Here is a 21,911-nt window from a genome sequence, read left to right on the forward strand (position 1 = left end):
TGGTGAAAAAAAAGTGTACTTTATTGTATTTCAAGTATATTCGTATTTTGAATAGTATATTGAAAATGTAATTATACAAATTGTACTTTATATAAATATATAAAAATTACACTAACATCACACTTTCACGCTAATACTTTTAACACACTTGAAAATAATTATACTATATTACACTTTATAGAAATATATTAAACTAAAATATACTTAAAGTGAAATTTATGTGTAATTTCTAAAGTGTACTTATTTGAAATTTGTTTTCACACATACTTTTGATATATTTTAAAATGTATGCTAAAATTGTCATTGTAAAATACAATGATAACATATTTTGAAAGTATACATTTTAATATCAACACTGTAATATTACGTTTGAGTGTATTTTAAGTTACATTTGAGTTTAATTATAAAGTGAAGTTATTTATGCTTGTAGCCTACTTCAGGACATTTTGGAAAGTGGTATTAGCCTATGCACCTAAACCCGTTTATTAAATTTTGTGCTGTGTGTTTGGCAAAAAAAAAAAAAGATAGGCTACAACCTTATACGCATGAAATCACATGAAACAATACACTTAATTAACACTTAACAATCATCCACAAGAGCGTTGTAGAGTTGTTGGATTGTGTGTTTGATAGTCTCCGTAGCGGTAGCTGAGCAGCTCATGTCTCTGCCCCGCCGATCTAAAAACAGCTTGTAGGTTACCGTCAATTACAGTAAAAGTAACGAACCCTATCCCTAAGACTAGGGATTAACGGGCAAATCTGCCAAAATGTTGAAATATCCCTTTAAGCACATTGTTTTAATGTTATAATGTCCGTTAACCAAGGTTAAAAGTCTGTATTAAAAATTAGTTGATTGCATATTAAAACAGCTGAATTCATATTTAAAAAGTTAATTAATAAATACTAAGTTATGTTAATAATTAAAAACAGATACTTACCTATAAAAAGAAATTGAACAGTGATAAAATATTTTTTTATACGTTTATTTTGAAAGAGATTGGCTGGAGATGAGCTGTCAGCCAATCGGGAAGAAGCTCCCGCCCCTTGACCTGCTCAGAACAAGGTTCACTTCCTCCGGAGCCGTTGTCAGGAGAGCGAGCAGCCCCGCATCGAGCACGACACTTAGCTTGTGAAGAGGAGACACTAGTGAAAGTTGATAAAAGTGATTAAAAACTACGGGATAACTCCGGTGACGCCCTGGACCTGTGAGAGTGAAGCTAGAGGGACCCGACATCTCCACCAAGAAGAAAACGCATCGGTGAGAAATCGTTTTTTCCATGCTAAATGCTAACCGCCAGTGCTAATCAGTGCTAATACCAGAGACCTTACCCACTCGTGTGAATCACTAGCGTTAAAGCTAGCACTAGCTTCATTTTGAAGGTGCAATATGAGACGTTTTGAGAATTTGTTGCACACTGAACTGTAAAATCTGATGATTTAGCACAGTATCTGCGTTTTTAGCACGCCGAGTCACTATTTTATGCTAAGACATGGCAGAAGGTGCACACTGTACGTCTTCTTACTGGTATTAATGTTATATTTGCATGCTTATTACTATGTGAAGACGTTATTTTTATATTATTGATGTGGAGAAGTTATTTTAATAACTTAATCTCTGATATTTTGAGAATGTTGCTATGATATTATTGGGTGTGGTGTCATATTACAATGTTTATTCAGTTAGAAATATTCTCTGTGAATTGAGTGGATTTAACATGATTTATATATTGTATTTCATGATTGAGAGTTGAGAGAATTAAGAGAATGTTCTGACATTACTCATCATAGGTCAGGTTTTCCTGTTGGATCCTTTGAACCTTGGACCTACCCGGATGTTGGAGCCTGGATCGAGACGTTTGATGGCGAACCACAGCCTGGAGGACAACTAGAGATATGGTGCCCGCAAAGAATCAAGAACCTGGATCCTTTCATCACTTCATTACACACACACACACACATATCCAACACATTCAACCATGCGGTAGGATAGATCCTCTTCACTTCCTCAGTGGACTGAACATTTCATACTGGGAGTGACTGAAAAAAGAGGTGACTTGAACTTTCAAACATAGCTGCAATTTTTTTTTTTTTATGTTCCTACTTACCTGGGTAAGAATTGTGTTACACTGTATGTACATGTGTTTTGCTTATCCTTCTTTAAAGGACAATTCCAGGCAAATTCAACTTGAGGGTGTATGTTCTTATCATTTTAAGTCTAAAAGAAGGAATGTGAAGATTTTCAGTTTAACGTCTCCTGTTTTGCGGTAGCTGCGTCTGTCCCCGCATCGCTACGGCAGCAATGAATGGGAGTGGATGCAAGTTCCGCTGGTTAGGCTGTTTTCATCCCTCAAAGCTGCAATTTTTTTCCACAGACAGCGTCAGATGGTTACTCAAACATGCACTGAGAAGTTTCTTTACTTCAAGCAAGCCGACATGCTTGTAAAACTAGATCTAAATTCAAAGTCTCACGCGAGACCCTGTTGCCGTGCTCGGTGCATTCAGGGGTAGTCAGAAAGCTACCGTTTGTGTCATAAACACAGGAATATCGACTCTTGACTTGCTTCAAGTAAAAAAAACGTATCGGCGCATGTTTGAGTCGCCACCTGACGCTGTCTGTTGAAAAAAATGTACACTTGAAGCAAGTAAAGAGTCGATATTCCTGTGTTTATGACACAAAAGGTAGCTCCTACTGCACCTGAATGCACCGAGCACGGCAGCAGGGTCTCGCACAAGACTTTGAATTAGATCTAGTTTTACAAGCATGTCGGCTTGCTTGAAGTAAATAAACTTCTCGGTACATGTTTGAGGTCGCCATCTGACGCTGTCTGTGGAAAAAAATCTGAAAAAAATGCGGCTTTGAGGGATGTAAACAGGCTAACCAGCGGAACTTGCATCCACTCCCATTCATTGCTGCCGTAGCGATGCGGGGACAGACCAAGCTACCACAAAACAGGAGCGATTAAACTGAAAATCTTCACATTCCTTCTTTTAGACCCAAAATGATAGGAACATACACCCCCAAGTTGAATTCACCTGGAATTGTCCTTAAAGGTTTATTTGTAATGTTTAGGTCTGCTGCCTGAAATAAACCTATTTCTATTTTCTATTTCCTATGTACGAAAGAAGCAATATTTGAAAATGTGTTATTAAAGTTTTCCTTTGAAAATGTTTAAAAGCCATATGTAAATGTTTATACATTTAGAGATAGTACAAGTTTCTGTATTATTTGCAATGTATTATTATAATTTGGATGTGGTTTAAATACATTAAAGTATGTTTTTTTACCTGGAAGTAGTCCCACAAGTCTTTCAGCCTTTAGTATACTTGTAACACATTTGCATGAAGGTAGAAAGTAGTATACCAAAAGTATAATTAAGTATATATTTTAATACACTAACATCTAATTTTTAATGTACTTATAATACAAACAAAGTACACTTTAATTTAACTAATTAGGCATGTATTAGTACATGAAATGTCATGTACTTAAAGTGCACTAAATATACTTTAAGTTGTTCCACTTTAGTACACAAAAATACACTAAATACACTTTAAGTTGAGCTTTTCTACAACTTAATTACAATTTAAATATACTTAACACAAAATTAGTTGTTCCAATTTAGCACTCTTCAAGTTAACTAATCTTAAACACACTTGAAATATAATGATGATTAGTGCGGCTTGAAGTACACAAAAGTATGCTAAATTTTAGTACACTTAGTACATTAATTTTTCACCAGGGAACCCACTGCTGATAATAATCAGCTAGTGCAGATGTTAAAAATAAGTGAAGCGAAACTTGGGCTAAAGCGTGAAATAATCACTCACCTTTAAGTGAGTGATTAACCTTCAGATAGCTGACAGTAAGACAGCTGGGCCTGCTGTTCACACAATGAGATCCGTCTTGTAAATTCATATAAAAAGTAATTTCAGCAAACCGTTGCCAGGGCAGCCTGTGGCGTAGGACTGCAAGGACACCACACCTTGTATTTGTATTCATTTTAAAAGATAACTGTGATGACTGTCATCTATGTTGACAAGTTGAACCACCCATCATTGTTTCTTGTTAAGCAAAATGAACCAGTGACATGTACTTTCAGTTGGAGAAAGTGTCAGCCATTATAGCTGTAAAAATATATTGTTAATACAAGACTGGGCAAGCCTAAAGACAGGGCTTGTGGGGGAAACGTGTCAGAACCTCGAGACCTTTATCCAGAACTGCCCCTGGCACTTCTTTTCTTTTGATATTTCCTCTCTATCACTTCACTATTTGGCAACATTTTGAGGATGTTAGGCAATGACCTCTGCCCTTCAAGCACATGTGGGGTGTGAGGGAACGTGCTGTACAGAAGCTTGCAGTATAGACTCAAGTGCACAGAATGTACTCAGATGGTTTTCCAAACTGTCACTGCTAGATGCCTGAGGCAGATAACACACTAGAAAGAGCTAACTTTGGCTGAGAAACACATTATTACATCCATCACATTATGTGTCAAGCACAAAAAAAGCAGGTGTGCAGATCCCCTGCAGCTGATAAATAACTGCTGAATTGAAAAAATCCTTCTCTTATAGGAGCAGTTTTGCCTTTTCACATTATAGTGACCTAATATTCTAAAAAGATACCATAGCAATTTGTTCATCTCCAGTGTGTGGTGTAATGTGATAGCAGGAACAGCATGGATTTCACAATTGACAACATGACTTTTATCCAGAAGGAGAGTGCCTACGAAAAGACACCGTTTATTTGTCAGTCCAAAGAGTTAACTTTGTGAAGCTGAGCTTGGTGCTGCTAGAGGAATTTATTTAAACTCATCTCTTATATTATCAGGATACAGCCAGCATTTGTCAATCAATGAGTTGTATACTGCTACAAAACCATTGGAAATGACACATAGAAGTGCACCTCTACGGAGTAATTTCTCAGATTTCCACTGAAATGTTATTATTTCTCAACACTGTACATTTTTTTACGTTAACTATTGTGTAATTGCAGAGTTCAAATTTGCATATTTGGAAATGCGAATGCTTTCTACTTAATGTTATTAGATATGATTTATTGCATCAGGGCAGAGTGGCTCTTACATGTCTGTAGAAGCAAAGTTGTAAGAAATATGCATCATTGCTCTTCTGTTCCCATAGATTTAATCCACTAATTAAGGCTATTTGTGTTACCAGCCCAAAGCCTAATGGGCTGGTAGCTATTTTACTACACAGCAATGAATGACTGTGGAACAGTAAGAAAGAAACACAGTTTCAGTAGTGTGCAGTTATCTCAAGCACCATTTTATTTTATCCTTTTCATGTCATCATCACTGTGGACTCCTTAGTACAGTCATATGTTGGTGTTAATTGTTATTGTGTACTGGGAGATAGGAGAGACTTTCTTGGTCCACTGATCAGACTCAGTGTTGCTGTGGTTCATTTTTTAAACACTAGATGACAGTAATAGATTTCAGAGATGGGGTAAGCGAGTGAGAGGCAAGGGAGACAGAGGGGAAGGGAATTTGGGGAGAACGAAGGAGGGACGGTGGGTTAGAGGGACAGAAACAACACAGGATATGATTTAGAAATGGGGAAGATGAGAGAGAGGAAAGGGGCTGAAGAGGCTGTAGGATTAAAGGAAATGAAAATAAAATGGAACATTGAGGGGGACGGATGAAAAGACAAAGGAGGCTTGAAGGGAAAATGTGTTAAAACCAGAGAGATGGAAGAAGAAAACTATCAGATCAGAGACACAAAAAAGGGGGTGGGTATGAGACAACTATCTATGTGTGGGATGGAAATGAAAGGGGATGAAGAATTTTAGGAGAGAAGACTTGGAAACGAGGTAGATTGGTAGATATAAATGGACAAGAGCGACTCTGTATTGTGAGGGCAGAGATGGAAGATACATCTGGAAATGTTTGGCTAATCCATTCAATCAGATTGTGGGTGTTCGGCTGTCATCAAAGAAACAAATTAACTTCAATTATCCACTGTGTGTTTTATCTGATGAGCTCCCTGTCTGTTTCTATCCCTCCCACCCACCCCCTCTTATCCTCCCGCAATAAGGTTTTTTAGGAATTTGTAGTGTTACTTCCCAAAGTTTCTAATAAATTAAAGTTACACTTATACTACTGTAGCTTTAAACGGAACAATAACTTCACTGCATGCTTTGTATTAAAATCCTCAGCAGAACAAACACATAATTCCACACTGTAACATCCATCCAAAGCTCTGGACTGGCAACCGCTAAGGCTGACACTTAGTACACTTTGTCAGTGCTTTAACACAGTGTGACATGTAATGTAGTGCTGCAGGTTCTGTCCAGTTGTCTGCTACTGCTGCGGCTGACCGAGCCTCTCAGCTATGAAACTGCTAGAAGATGTAGGATGCTGGGGCAAAAGGCAAATTTGGATTGTTTGAACAGTCACTATTAGCAATATGCACTCTGACGTTATTTAGTATATAGTTGCCTTGCCTTGTCTTAACATTACTTTCTTCTCTGCTGATAACATTTAATGGAGTTAAAGTCTGTTTATCCTTTGAATCCATTTGAGGAATTGTTTGACATTTTGAGAAATACAAATACTGGGTTTTCATGCTGTGGTTTAGACGGGACTGACTGAAAGCTAATTGGCTTAACTCTGTATAAACACTAGAGACGGGGAAACAGCTAGCTTGGCTCTGTCTGTGTGCATGGTCAGAGACACGCGACGTCGGATGCATGTCATGTGCATTGCAGTTGTGTAATGTCTTGGTTTTCAATTCAGTGCCCATGGTAACAACTCACTGCCTGCATGACACATAAGTCACTCCTTGCAGCTGCATTGTGTATAGAGATTCTTGCATCTTGACTATTATTCACACATGACGCATGTGTCTTCCAGGAAAACAAACCAAAAAAAAAAAAAAAAGAACTGTTGATAGCGATATCAACATCATACCAGCAACAGAAAATTGACACTTTCCACTACAGTTGTCTAGGTCTAGACTCAATCTGAATAAAAATAAGCTGCTTCATGTGGAAACAGCAGCATTTTAGTGACATTTCCTGTCAAAAATTATTCGGAAATTAACTTTTACTGAAAAGAAATTTGGCATTTCCTCTCTCTCTCTCTCTCTCACACACACACACACACACACACACACACACACACACACACACACACACACACACACACACACACACACACACACACACACACACACACAAGCCTCGGCAGGTCTTGATGCAGCTGCCACAGGCACACTATGCAGGCAATGCATTGGCAGTGAGTTCCTTCCTACTGTAGATTCTGAAGTTCACAAATTACCATTTTGTATCATGTTTGTTTAATATGAACAACCTGTGAGCTTTTCAACCATAACATTTCTTTAGTAATTTGCTCACTGTACTACATTTGAATCGACTTACATGTGCACAGTCCTAAATGTACGTTGCAAATATTGTCATGTATGCTTGTTCTATTGTCTGTTCACTGAAATGGAAAACTACTCTGATCTGACAACGTGACCTTTTCTGTAGCACATTGCTTTGCTTGTTAGTTTCTGCTTTGCATCAGACAGCAGGCAATGAATGTATCTAAGAGGTTGCTTTGCAGAGAACAACCTTACATAGCTGAACCGTGAGAAAACATTAGTTTTTGCCTCACCCATGACCTGTACCGGTGTTATCACACCTTATCACTTTTGTGTGTGTTAAACGACAGACTGGAAAGCATAAAAAGAATCAGAAAACATTGTCAGTTGTGGTCTACGACTCACACAAGGGGATGAGCTTCTCGTTGTGGTAATATTCAGCCATTCATCCATTTTACAGCTCTGAAACTGATAATTGGCTGTTACAATGATGTTTTCCTCAGCCATTAATCAAATCCTTGAAATACTGTTGAAATGCTTGTGCAGACACCTTAAAGTGAAATCTCAACATCCTGAAGCATCTCACATCATCTGTCTGGCAACGTCATCAGACCGTCAGTGAGTTAACATTGTAGGCTACTGCAGTTTTGTGTAACCTCCAGCATCACGACACACAGTTTTTAACTCTGCTACAGTGAAGGGCTGATGAGACAACTGACCCTGCTGACAGTCACCTGACAGTCTGACTCTATCAATCTGTGGGGAAGAAATGCATGTGTTAGAGTGTGAGAGTTCATGTGGGAAATCTTTGGCTCATTCTTGTATTTTTTTTTTTACCAGGCCTGATGTGTGTGGAAAGTTTCATGAATTTTCAAGCAAAAATCAAAGAGAAAATAGAGCCCCTTCTCGTGAGTCAAATAATGAGTTAACGATTTGCTGTTTTATTTTCAATAATCTCTAATTCTTCCACTAAAAATGGTTGAATCAGAAATATGCTTAATTTACTTCCCTTCTCTGTGTGAAATACTGAAATTCACAGCAACTATCATGATGATGATATAACATGTGAGACAGAAATCCTTCAAACATTCATTCTCTGTATGCCTGAGAGGTTCCTTCTTCAGATAGATAGACTGTGTTCAGCTTGATTTCAAGTCAGTAACAGATTCAAGTACTAGATGCCATCATTTGTAGGAATCAGTGCCGGCTGCTGGTCTTTCAAAGAGGGCAAGTTCCTTTTCGAGCTAGCCAAGTATGAATGAATGAACAAAACTATATGAAACTCGAACAAGGAAATGTGAGAATTATGTAAAACCGAAACAAAATGCAATTTGTGACATTTTAGAGGAAACTGGGCTTCTCTTGCAGTCTTACAGCAATTGCCTCCATCAGTAATCACTTCTTTTAATCGCAAATGTTCAGTTCACATGATACGACAAAAGTCCATGTTGAACATACTTGCACAGATATTTGATGTTTATCTGATACAAAGACACAGAGGTATCACTTTAAAGAATCAGGACTATGCAATCTATTCTCAGCCCATCTCAGAGCAAATAGCCCCACTCAAATGTGAGCTATTGCCTGGCTGCATCACACTGCCTTTCTTCAAAAGCCCTGTGCCGTGTGTCTGTTGTCTTGATGCAGTCAATCAAATAAAAGGGGATAATAAAGCTCACTTTCAGAGAGAATGGTCTCATAGGAATTCATGGTGTGCTTAGTTGTGCAAACAAAAAGTGACAGAGGTAGGTGTAGAAATGAGGAAAAAATAAACTTGAGACTTTGGGGAAGTTCAGTCTTTTCTGTACTTTCACACCTCCACACACCTGGCCAATCGTACAAGACGCTGAGTGTACTTCTTCTTGGTTTTGCAATCAAAGACGAAGTTCCTAATGCCATTTGACAAACATTTCAGCTGAACAACACTGACGCCCAAACGCTTAAACGTACATATAGACTTGTGTTGTCTTAGTCAGAGTTAAAGTGTGTCATGTCACTTTGAGTGGGCAGTATGTCAGACTGGAGCAATACGTCAACCAAATGTGTTACCACCTCCTACACTAAAGTGCTGCATGCTCAGTTATGGTTTGTCCCCACGTCTCATGCAACAAACATCAGTTTCCCCCTGGGAGAGACCTTTGTGCTAGATTCACTCAATGCTCCTATCTCTCCAGCAGAAAATGACGAAGATGCTGTGAAGTGTGGTGTTTTTAAAAATATATTTATTGATTATGACAGAGACCAGTTATTTGTCACAATTTCTGACAATACATTCCTCCTTTTCCCAGCTGTGTTTTGTGCTTCTGGTTGCAGAGCTGCCAGTGCTCACATTAATAATGACTCTGCCTATTGTCACACACATGCCTCTAAGAGTGTATGTGCTTGTTAATTAATCTTTTTTGTCATTATTGGAAGCAGCATAACGTTGGTAGCATATAGCTACAGAGCTGTACATTCCAATTTCATTGAAATGCATCTTGTTAAAAAAGATTCTTTGCGCGCTGTTGTTGTTATTAGCAATCTACTGTGTTGTACTAATGCTATTGAATGTTAGCGGTTCTGCGCCGTACCCCCGCTCTGCGGCCACTTGGAGGCACGGCCGCCTGCTGAGCCGGGCTCTGCTGGGCAGCATGGCTGCACAGGTGAGGAGCGAAGGAACGGAAGTGCCGTTGCAAGCGCCACTTTCAAATGTTTAACGTTAGGATGTTGTTCACATTCGGATGCAATCAGGAAATGCACCGAAGGCTAGACCGTCTCATTTACCGACGGTTGATGCCACCTTTGGAGGTGCCTCCGAAGCCATTTCCTCTGTAGACCACGTAGGCTGGGTCCCCTGAAGGCTGCATCCGCTGAATTGAGACACAGCTAGAGTGTGCTGAAATCAAACTTAGTAGGAAAGAACATCTTGACTCAAGGTCCATCAGATGATTCTTCTGGTAACACGTTGTCTCTGCTGTGGTCGACAATAACTTCAACATTTGAACAGGAAAAACAGTCACTTCTTTTACAGCTTCAGTTTGACAAATTCAAGATAAAAGCAGAACTAGAAAATGAGCTGGTGGGGATGATGCATCAGCAGGCCATATTGGAGCCGATTAACTGTTCTTCGAAAAGCTTTCAGAGGATTTTGATGTCTTGAGTAACTCTTTCCTACTGTAAATGTCTGGGTGTGAACCTCCCTAGATTTCTTCTTTCATTGTCTACGCACATTGCCAATGCATTGGCCACACTCATTGATGCTGTAATGGATTATGACTGGCGGATTGTCATTTCCTGAAGTTTAAAGCAACAGTTGGCAACAGTTATTTAGTCATATTGGCTGGAACTGTCACTATATTCTGTACATGGAATGGGTAATTTAGGAAAAAATCAACTCCTCTGGCTCCACCTACAGCCTGTAATCATATTAGCAGAAATCCAACGCTCCTGGAGCCCTTCCACCTCAATCACCAATCACAGCTCGCTCACACGCTGCAGATAGCTACCCCCCAGCATCGCTATCAGCTTGTCAAACGCAAGCAGCATCCAAAAAATCTAAAACTGCCGATGCAACCGTTGTCAAGAACTGCCTACACGGAGAAAATGAGTAAAAAGAAGACTGTGGTTGTTAGCTTACTTTGCCCGTGTGCACGAAAAAAAAAAAGGCTGACACCTAATAAACGCCCCTTTACACATGTAGGGATGGACTACTTTTGGCCCATAGAGGTCAAAAAAGGTTGCACCATTATTAAAAGATACAGAGTATTGTTCACTTTTAACAACCGCTGATGCACGTTGCGTTCAGGGACAGTTTTTCAGCAAGTAGTCTCTGTATTTACTTTGAAACGGCTCAGTCTCGTAACGTTCTGTTATTATCTCATAGCGTGGTGAATGTGCAGGTTACAACTTGTCCACAAGAGCGTTTTGGAGTTGTTGGATTGTGTATTTGATGAGTTTGATGAGGGAAACCAAGAAATCCCATTAGCCTCCATAGAGTAGCTCTGAGCAGCTCACAGCTGCACTCTGGCATTCTAAAAATAGCTTACATCGACAAATAAAGGTAGCGAACCTACTGCTATGACTATAGCGATTATGGCTATATTATGAGAGTTTTGAGTGAACCAAAATTGTGGAATATAGAAGTTGAAAGATTTATTTGAGGGTTAGGTTAAGGGGTTAGGATGAGACAAAGGTTAGGGTATGGATGGAGGGAATGCATTATGTCAGCACTGTGTGTGTGTGTGTGTGTGTGAGAGAGAGTAAGTTGTGACTTTCTCAAATGATTAATTTTGTGGCAGCCTGCTGGTACAGACACATACACATTGCTATTATGAGCGGCATAAATTCTAAATTACAGATATAAAACTATTTCTTATAGCCTAATGTTTTTTTTTTTTGTTTATGAACATTAAGATAAATATGTAAATTTATGCAGCCTGATGGCTGTCTTTCAAAACCAATGGTTATGGAAGTCGCTCCAGAAAAAAGGAATAAGAAATAAAGGTTAAAGAATTAAGTTACACAGTTTCTTCCCCCATGACAGCAGTTATTTATCCAACTCTGACTTTCAACCTCTCTGACAGCTTCCATCTATTTCCATTTCAATCATTCTGATGCACTGGCAGAGCTATTACACCTATCAAGTGATCTAGTAATAGTTTTCACACAGATTCCCACACACACAAATTTCTAGCTGAAATGAAGATATATGCTGTTCCCTGGAAGTTGCTGTCAACTTTTTCAGCTGCAAACTGAAAAAGGGAGGAAAAGCCAGCACACTCACGATCCATTTGACAAATTTTTATTGCAGGACAGGCAAGCACAGACGTCTCGACCGAAGTCTTTTTCAGTGTCAATTGTCAATTTTTAACTTTTTCAGCTGCAACATCCACAATATGTCTGATGAATGTTAGTGTTTAATATACTTTTCATTGCTAACAATTAGACTATGACTGTGAGAATAATGATAATAATGTTCAGTATGTTATAATGATATATTAACAAACAATGTGACATAACCAACTTTAATAACTCACTAACCTCTGAAACGAAGGTTACGATATTGTAACCCTAGTTATATTAACACAGGCGGAGCCCTCTACTGGACTCTATGGGTATATCTCTCCTCCAATCGCGTACGCGCGATGGCCCACTGAAATTTGCATGTACGTAGCCGGCCAGTATGGCGTGCCTACCTTTCCTGCCCTTTAGCGGGCTATATAAGCAGATGCACCGCCAGCTGCCCTCATTCCACCAAACTTCAGCGTAAGGCGAAAGAGCGGCAGGGCCCTAAGTAGAGGGCTCCGCCTGTGTTAATATAACTAGGGTTACAATATCGTAACCTTCGTTATATCTCACACAGGCTTCGCCCTCTACTGGACTCTATGGGTACAGTAGGCGAAGCCCCGATTTATGTACTCCCTGCCGCGGGAGAGGCTCCGCCCACTGACCACACCAGCTACCGGTTAGGTACCAAGACCCAGTCACCACTTTATTAATCTTAACCACCATATGGAGTGATAACGGGTCCAACTTCATCCCAGTTAGCAGCACCTGGCTAGGCTGGGTGAAGTTGTGGTCTAACCTCGCAGGGGTCTCAACCCTAGACCTCCTGCGCACCTCATTGACCGTGTCCTAGCAGAGCACAGTCCAATGCAGGTGCATGACACCCTGTAGGGATCAAGTATTAAAAACACTTGACACATCCTTCCTCTCACATGTCCTGTGACCCTACAGTGAGCACAGACCTGGAGAAGGAGCCTGATACATCCAAGAGATAGAACCTTATGAACGGGCAGGGTGAAGACCACGATGCCGCTGTACATATGTCCTCAACACTCGCACCACTCATAGGGGTCCCTTGTGAGGGCCTTGAGCACCAGTGGCAATTCCCACTGTGGTACAGAAGTGCGTGCCACTGGTCGTAGCCTTCTGACCCCCTGCAGGAACCGTTTTACCAGAGGGTGGGCGAAGACTGGACCTCCGCCCAACCCCTCATGGCATGATGAGATGGCTGCAGCGTAAACCTTAACAGTCGCGTGAGACAGCCCTCTATCAACCAAAAGCTGTAGAAAGGAAAGAGTGTCCCCCACTGAACATGTCAGTGGGTCCACTTCCCTCTCTTCGCACCAATGCTGGAAACCCAACCACTTAGCCCTGTAACAGTCAATGGTGGATCCAGCTCTAGCCGCTTGGATGGTTTTCACCACCTGCGCAGTCAGCCCAGCCCGCATTAGCCTGTCCCTTTCAGAGGCCAGGCTTGAAGTGGCTGGCCCAGGGTCTGTATCACCTGTATCGCGCCTGCCTCCTGTGACAGTGCCCCCCGGAATTGGGGAATGGGCCATGGTGGGGCCGCCATCATTGTGGTCGGCTCCGTGACCGCCGGTCGGGAGCCACCAGAATGACCCTCAGCTCCACTCTCACTCTCTCCAGTAGCTGGGGGATGAGACGGAGGGGGGGGAGGCATAAAGTAGCCCTCTTGGCCATGGAGCGTGTGCAAACGCGTCCACCCCCAAGGGTGGATGGTCTTGCGGGCTCAGGGAGAACCAATGGGGGCAGTGGGTGTTCGACCTGTTGGCAAACAGGTCCACCGTTGCCCTCCCGAATCGTGTCCAGATCTGCTGTACCACTTCTGGTTGCAGTCTCCACTCGTCTTCCAGGGGGCCGCCCCTTGACATGAGGTCGGCCCCCCTGTTCTTGATTCCTGGAACGTGGAGGGCTCTCAGAGTTTGCAGGTGCTCTGAAGCCCATGACCACAGGTTCTCTGCCATCGCTAACAGGGCAGCGGAATGTACACCGCCCTGTCTGTTGATGTAAGCGACTGTGGTGCGATTGTCGGTCCTTACCAACACGTGTCTTCCCCTTAACAGGTGACTGAAGTGTTGGAGAACCAGGAACACTGCCTGTAACTCGAGGAGGTTGATGTGACGGTCCTCCCCCGGAGGCCACACACCACCTATCACCCTCCCCAGGCAGGTGCCTCCCCACCCCATCAGGGAGGCGTCCGTGAACACCGACGTGTACGAGGTCACTCGTCCTAGTGGTGTCCCAGTCAACAAATGTCGTGGGGACCCCCAGTACTGCAAGTTGCCCCGCACTGTTGGAGGGACCGTCAGCAGCCGAAACTTCTGCCTCTTGAGGTCTAAGCGTCGGCTGGCGAACCATCTCTGCAGGCGACGCATGTGCAGCAGTCCTAGTGGAACCACCGGGTGAGCTGCTGCCATGTGCCCCAGTGCTTGCATGACGGTCAAGGCTGTGACACGTGGACCCTGTTGCAGCTTGAGAACCTCCTGCTGTAGGGCTGTTCGTCTGGACTCCGACAGAGTGGCTCTCAGGCTGACAGAGTCGAGCACAATCCCCAAGTATTCGGCCCGCTGGCTTGGTTGGGGGTTGCTCTTCTTCCAGTTGATGGCAAATCCCAACTTGGTCAGGTGAAGTATCAACTGAGCTGTGTGAAAAATGGCCCATTGTTTGGACCTGGCCATCACGATGAGGTCGTCCAGATAAAAGAAGACCCTCATCCCCTGGCTGCGCAGCGGCTGTAGCGCTGTGTCCACACATTTGCTGAACGTACGAGGGGCCAGGGAATAGCCAAATGGCAGCCTGTTGTATTCGTAGGCTGTTCCCTGGAATGCAAAACGCAGGAACTTCCTGTGTTTTGGTGCCACCTCGACGTGAAAATAAGCGTCCTTCAAGTCGATGGTTGAGAACCAATCGCCTGGTTGGACGAGTTCCAGCAGCCTCCTTGTGGTTAGCATGCGGAACGTTTTGCGACCGATATGTGTGTTCAGGGCACGGAGGTCCAGGATGGGTCTGTAGCCAAACCAAAAAGTATGGGGAGTAAAAACCTTGTTCCTTGTCGTGAAGAGGGACAATTGACACGGCCTGTTTTGATAGCAGGTCCTGAATTTCCCCCTCGAGGAACTCTATCTCTTGTTGAGAGGATAGATTCATCTCTTGTATGCCCCTGAACGCTGGGGGGAGCCCGCAGAACTGGAGAGAATATCCTAGTCTGAGGGTCCTGTCCAGCCAGTCTGTCAGTACACAGCTGCTCTGCCATGCTTCGTAAAAACACGTGAGAGACAGCTGTGGAGCGGCTTTTAGAAAGCTGTGGTACACAATTTCGGCCCTCTCCGCCGCCAAACCCGCCATAAACGGGAGTTTGGCCCATGGGGGGCCCTCTGTGAAAGGGCTGAGTCGTCCCTGAACGCACCAGGCCCGTTGTCCGTGCTCTCGGGGCCGTCCATGAACGCATCTCTGTTGTCCGAGCCGGCGTGGTGTCACCTGAACGCACCACCGCCGCCCGGCACTTCACCGTCATGGCGTCCCTGCTGCTGTTAGATCCGCCCGTGGAAATAACAGTCACAGGACCAGAGCGGTCAGACACGTTGGCCGCTCTACTGCTGTTTACCGGGGAGACAGTTTGTGTTAGCCCGGCCGCTTCACTGGAGCGGTGCGGGTTAAACGAGCGTGAGGCAGCCGTCTCATTGTCCGGAAAAACAGCCCTGCCGTGCTGCTGTGAACAATGATTAGCTTCACCGCTGTAGCCGCAGGCTCGGTGGTGACAATCATCGCTCGTCAGCCGGTCAACACGCTGAGCCGGATCGACCGCGGAAGTGACACGGTGTCGGCTAGCAGCGCGCGGGGCTAACTGTGTGGTCACTACAACCAGTGGGGAGCGATGTTTTCTCGTGCAACCTCGCCGGTTGTAGCGCTCATATAGAGGGACAACGGTAGCTTTTACCCAGTTGACAACGGTGCTCCGCTCTACCGCGTCTCCCACAACGGGGACGGTAGAGGGTGTGTTGTGTGAGTGTGCTTGTGAAACCGTGACCGGGGGGCCTTGTCTGCCGGGCCCGCTGCGGGGATGTGACGGTGTAACACAAGCCACCGGCAGCCTGACCGACGGTGTAGCGCTGACTACACCGGCCGGGGCTGCGCGGCAAGCGGGGAGCATGGTGGAGGTGGGAGGGGGAATTTTTGCTCTGTTAGTGGAGTAACATGTTTTAATAAAAACATTTTTCACATCCACAGAACAGTGAACACAAGCAGAACATACAGAACCATATGAACAATGAGGGAGGGCGGCGAGGCAGCCTGCCGTCGCCGTCCCTCCCGTTAACTGTCACTTAGGTCGCTGTGTGCCCCAGGACAGCTTCGGCCTGGGCGTGCTGCGAGCCGCCACGGGACGAGACGCGCTGGGGTCCCGTGCGGGGCGTTGCTGCGGCGGGCCTGCTGGGGCCGGCTGTGGGTCAGCTGGGGGATCCGCCGCGGAGAAGCCTCTTTGCTGGCGGCGATCCCTCCGCCTCGCCGTAGCGTTGCGGCGGGGCAGCTTGACCTCTCCCTTCTGCTTGGCGGCGACAGCGAGTGGTAGATGACGGCTCAGCTGCGCCTTTTCCTCCTCCAGCCTCTTTAGCCGCTGCGTCACCGTAGTGAGGGAGCCAAAGAGACCATCAGTAGAGACCGGTGCAGCCAGAAGATCCTCTCGGTCCCTTCTGGGGAGGGCGGTGAGACCTAGCCAGACGTGGCGAGAGCCGACGACCGACAGTGACATCACTCGTCCGGCAGCAGTAGCAACTCCCTGTATGAGGTTGTTCATCTGACCGATGGTCCGGCCGAGATACTCCATAGTGTCAGGGGAAGTCGCGCGGGAGTGAAGCCGCCGCTGCTACGCCCAGCACACCTAGGTTGTTTGCTGCTGCTGCTAGTTGCGCGCCCAGCTGGAATATCTTGTCAAAATATTCCAGCGTGTCCTTATCCTGCGGCAGCGGTGGTAGTGGCTTTCTGTGTCCTGACCAGCCGGCTGAGTGCGGGATAATGAGCGCAGCCAGAGCGTCTTCGAGCGGGGGCACACCGGGGAACACAGTCTCTGTCTCGCCCTGCACACGCAGGAAAGGCGCCACCCCCGTGACTGTCGCCTTGGTCCTCAGCGGCTCCTGCCAAGACGCCTTCACGCATAGCCAGATGTCGGGAAGCGCTGGGGAGACGAACACAGGTTGGGGTGGTTGAGCCGGGCCGTAGAACCCCTGGCGGAGGCGGCTCACCGGCTTCGGGGGCAGTGGGGGGGGCAGGGGAAGCCCGGCGCCAAACACCGTCGAGCCGGTGGAGAGGGAAAGTTCATCCTCCTCGTCTCGTAGCGGCGGCGAGTCTGCAGCAGAAGCTGAGGCGGGTCTAGGCGGCGAAGCTTCATCAGGCAGCGTGGAGGTGGTGTACGCTGGAGCGGCATCCTCCTCCTCCATGGCGTCGTCCTCAGACTCCCGCTCTTCCTCCTCACTGCCATCAGGAGACAGGGTGAGAAGAGCTTCACCGCCGGTGAAGTAGTCCGCTCGCTGCTGGCGGCGAACCCGGGGGATGTCTCGGCAGCACAGACAGGCCGGGCGCTGCTCCAGCCCGGCGGTGGCGTGCTTCCTCCCGAGACACTCGAAGCAGAGAAGATGTGGGTCTGCCGAGGCGTTGTTCCTGAAGCGGCGACTCCATCCTTGGAGCTAGTGTGACAGTGGGCACTCGCCGACGCTGAAGTAAAAGGAATGAGGGCAGCTGGCGGTGCATCTGCTTATATAGCCCGCTAAAGGGCGGGAAAGGTAGGCACGCCATACTGGCCAGCTACGTACATGCAAATTTCAGTGGGCCATCGCACGTACGCGATTGGAGGAGAGATATACCCATAGAGTCCAGTAGAGGGCGAAGCCTGTGTGAGATATAACTGACAATGTCACATTCAATTGTGAATTCAGCACCCGATACCAGGTTTGAAACTTAAAGCAGAAGTAAGCGATCCGGTCGTTTTGGCTAATGCTGCGTTCCAGGCTGGCTTTTGAAACCGTAAATTACAGCTTCAAGTCACAACTTACGACTTTGTAGCGTTCCAGGCAACCCACTCGTGTTTTTCCGACCTGTTTTACCTGTGAAAGTGCACTATAACGGCCACTCGTAACTTCCGACCCGTGAACTCGTACCAGATCGAACTGGTACAACTTCACAGGTCGGAAAAACACGAGTTACGAGTTGCCTTGAACGCACCATAACAGTCCTCGTCCTACGTCACCGCATTCACGCGCATCCCTTGGCTGCACACACAGCCCTTCATGCCGTTCTCTCTCCTCATTGGATAAAAATTGTAGGATACGAGAAAAATTTTCTCCTCGGCTCAGAGCAGAGCAGAGTGACTGACAGACCCGTGTTTCGGTCCAAACACTCTATGTAAGTGATTGCTGTCGGAAGATATAACTATTTAAGACTTATATTAACACAAAAATATCGCTTACTTCTGCTTTAACAGGGACTGGGGCTGTGAGGCTGGAGCTGGAGCGGTATGAGCAGAGTTTGTGTTGGGTAAAAAAAGGAAAAGCACTGAGCTCTGATACAGCAGAGAGAGACAGAGAAGGGAGGGGTGAGCATGAGGAAACCAAGAGAGTGCTGAGGAAGCAAGGGAGGAGTGGTCAGAGTGTGCGCATGCGTGGGAGTGCATCGTCAGGGTGTGCGCATGCGTGGGAGTGCATCGTAAGTTTGGTGTCTAGGTGCCTACAGAGGGAGTCAAGGGGGGTAACGTAGATAACGCCCGTCAGCAAGACTGTGTGGCGCCAATGAAGCTGAACTTGGGATGAACCCCAACACGTGCCATAGTAAGACACGTCCATGAAGGCGGGGATTAGCATCGTGCAATGTCGTGTAATTTTAGTTGAACAAATCAGCGGGGCAGATCGTAGTCGAACCATCATCGTCAACCGTCATTTGAATAGAAGGGAGGATCGTAAATAAAAAGCGAAGACAAAGAGATAAGAACTTAGTCTGATCCGGAACAGGCTCGGGTTTATGTCCATTTTTTCTAAGCGGCGTAAACTCTACTGCACCAAAGCTCAGTCTACTCTGATCGCCTTGTGGAGCTATTTTGATACTCTGAGGGGATTTTTCTTATAACTTTGATGAACAACTTTTGTAACCTTTGAGCATATACGATACCATAATTTTGTACTAATTACATGTTGGAATAAAAGGATCCTTGATCGCAGCTGGCCCTGTTTTGGATCTTATTTTTCCTCCGACATTTGTCAAGTTACTTGGAAATAGTAATTAATTCGCCTACTGATTACTGATTACTTATCCAAGAAAGTAATCCAGTTACTTAACTGATTACTTATTTTCAAAAATAATTAGATAACTAAAAATTTAGCTATTTTTTCAAAAACATGATGCACAACCTGAATAGGCCTACACTATAAACCAATAGACCTAATTCTATTCTTTCTGCATATTCCATTATATAACATTTATTCAAATAAAACAGTCTCTTTTTAAAACTTGTTTTCAATCTTTTACTATTTTACATATAGGCTACTTCATGCACATCAAGCAAAAAATTATTTAAATGCAACAGTCTCTGATTTAAAGAAAATTGTTGAAAATTTAAATCTATTTTCTGCACATTCCACCATATTTTCAAATAAAGCAAGTCTTTCTTCTGTTAACTTATATTTCTGAAAAGTCTTTTTTTTGTGTGTATACTCCTTCATTCAAAATAATTAAAATCAAAGCCTCTCCTGACTGTATTCCACATGATTAACATTTTCAACTGTTTGGCAGGAGAGGGGCCCAGCGGTCATGTCAGCGGGGGGATCTAAAGGTTTCTCAATGAGGTTCACATTATATTAAATGTTTTTTGTGTAGTTTTATGGATGTTTTTGTGTCGGGCGCTATTGACTCTCATATACAAAGTTTTTGTTGGATTACGAACAGGCCTCCCGGGTCTCCAGATGCACTTTGTGGAATAAAAAAACTACTCTGGAGTATTCATCAGTATGAGGAATTTCATTTTTTGGTGAACTATTCCTTTAAAGCAGAAGTAAGTGGAATATTTGTGTTAATATAAGTCTTAAATAGTTATATCTTCCGACGGGAATCTGTCAGTCACTCTGCTCTGCTGTAAGCCGAGGAGAAAACTTTCCTTGTATCCTACAACCTTTATCCAATGAGGACAGGGTTGCCAACTCTCACGCATCTGGCGTGTGTCACACGCTTTTAGGTCCTGTCTCACGCTCTCACGCCACTCAAACAATTCTCACGCCAAAATCAAGCGATTTGGCAAAAAAAAAAAAAAAAAATTTAAAGCAAGCTTTGGCACTCATCAATAGGCTCTCTGATTGGTGTGCGCGATGCTTATCCGCGTGTCGATTGGACGGCTGCTCAAGCCTGTGATCACAGCACAGTAGGACGGGGAGTTGTCGATCCGCGACCCCCCACCCCCCACCAACAGCGGCACGGTGCTGAAGCCTGGACCCGACTTGGTCCGAATTCGATGGCCAAAAAAAAGAGGGAGAGAGCGAAGCCCGAGACACAACCTGACCTGACCGAGTTATGTTTTCAGACTGAACGCGGCTCGAACTGACGCCTGCGGTCGGGCTGCTTGGGCCAGTCCGTTGAAAACTATAAAATCAAGATGCAGACTGGGTAGCACAAAAGTACAGCCAGGCAGCTCAGTCCAGAGAGCAGAGGAGAGAGAGACAGCGCAGCAACAGAGGTGTGTGTGTGTGTGTACGTCTGTGTGTACGTGTGTGCGCAACTGCGCATGCATGCACGTGTGCCATACCTGCAAACTCCGAATGGGTATGTAGAATGTTTATTACAGAAGAGAAACACACATTTCAGGACCTGACTTGTATCATCAGGCTGTAATAGAAGACTGAAAATCACAGGACATGTCTGTTCTGTCCTTTCATATATTAATAGGGTCAATAGCTGGTCCAGGCCAAAAGCCAGAGCTCCCCACTAGACCAGTTTCATACACTCCAGCCATACAATGATAGGAACCACAGATCTGCTTTTTTCCCTCTTATCTGAAGCAAATGTTGTGTTTTCCCTTTATTTTCTTCTCAGAGTACACCAGAATGCTTCAAATACATGTTAAAATCACAATTTTTTCCTGGGGGGGTGCCCCCAGACCCCCCTAGAGGGATATATTTTGTCACCTATTACACCTCTAGCCTACTCAGTTTGCAGTTATAATGTGTGTGTGTGTGTGTGTGTGAGAGAGAGAGAAAGAGACAGAGAGAAAAACTACAATAAACATAACTATTATTATTATTATTATAGACAGCCCCCCCCCCTCCGCTAACAGACCAACAGAATCTCACTCCAGCCCAGGACCAAAAGTTGGCAACCCTGATGAGGAGAGAGAACGGCATAAAGGGTCGGTCCTCTCTGTGTGTGCAGCCAAGGGATGCGCATGAATGTGGTGACGTAGGGACGAGGACCAATAGATCCATGACGAGGGCGGGGACTGCTAACTCCATCGGCTGACAAGAAGTTAGCCAAAACGACCGGATCGCTTACTTCTGCTATAACTATGACTGGTCTTAGCGATGCGTGTTCATGTGAATGCTTACTGTACGTAGCGTGAATTGCTAAGATACATTGTCTTCTGCTGTCTTGCATCTTTGTAACTTATCACTTCTTGTACAGTAGATCAGTCACTGTGTTAGTGTTGATGTTCATTGAGCCACTGCAGACATCGTACTGAGGAACACTCAGTTATACAGGTTACCGGGTCAGGGCCAGGTAGTTACAGTGCTGCGTGTATGTTGTCTCATTGCTTCCTC

The sequence above is a fragment of the Trachurus japonicus genome, chromosome 13, assembly GCF_045865225.1.
Source record: "Trachurus japonicus isolate A0001 chromosome 13, Traja_1.0".
Classification (NCBI taxonomy): domain Eukaryota; kingdom Metazoa; phylum Chordata; class Actinopteri; order Carangiformes; family Carangidae; genus Trachurus; species Trachurus japonicus.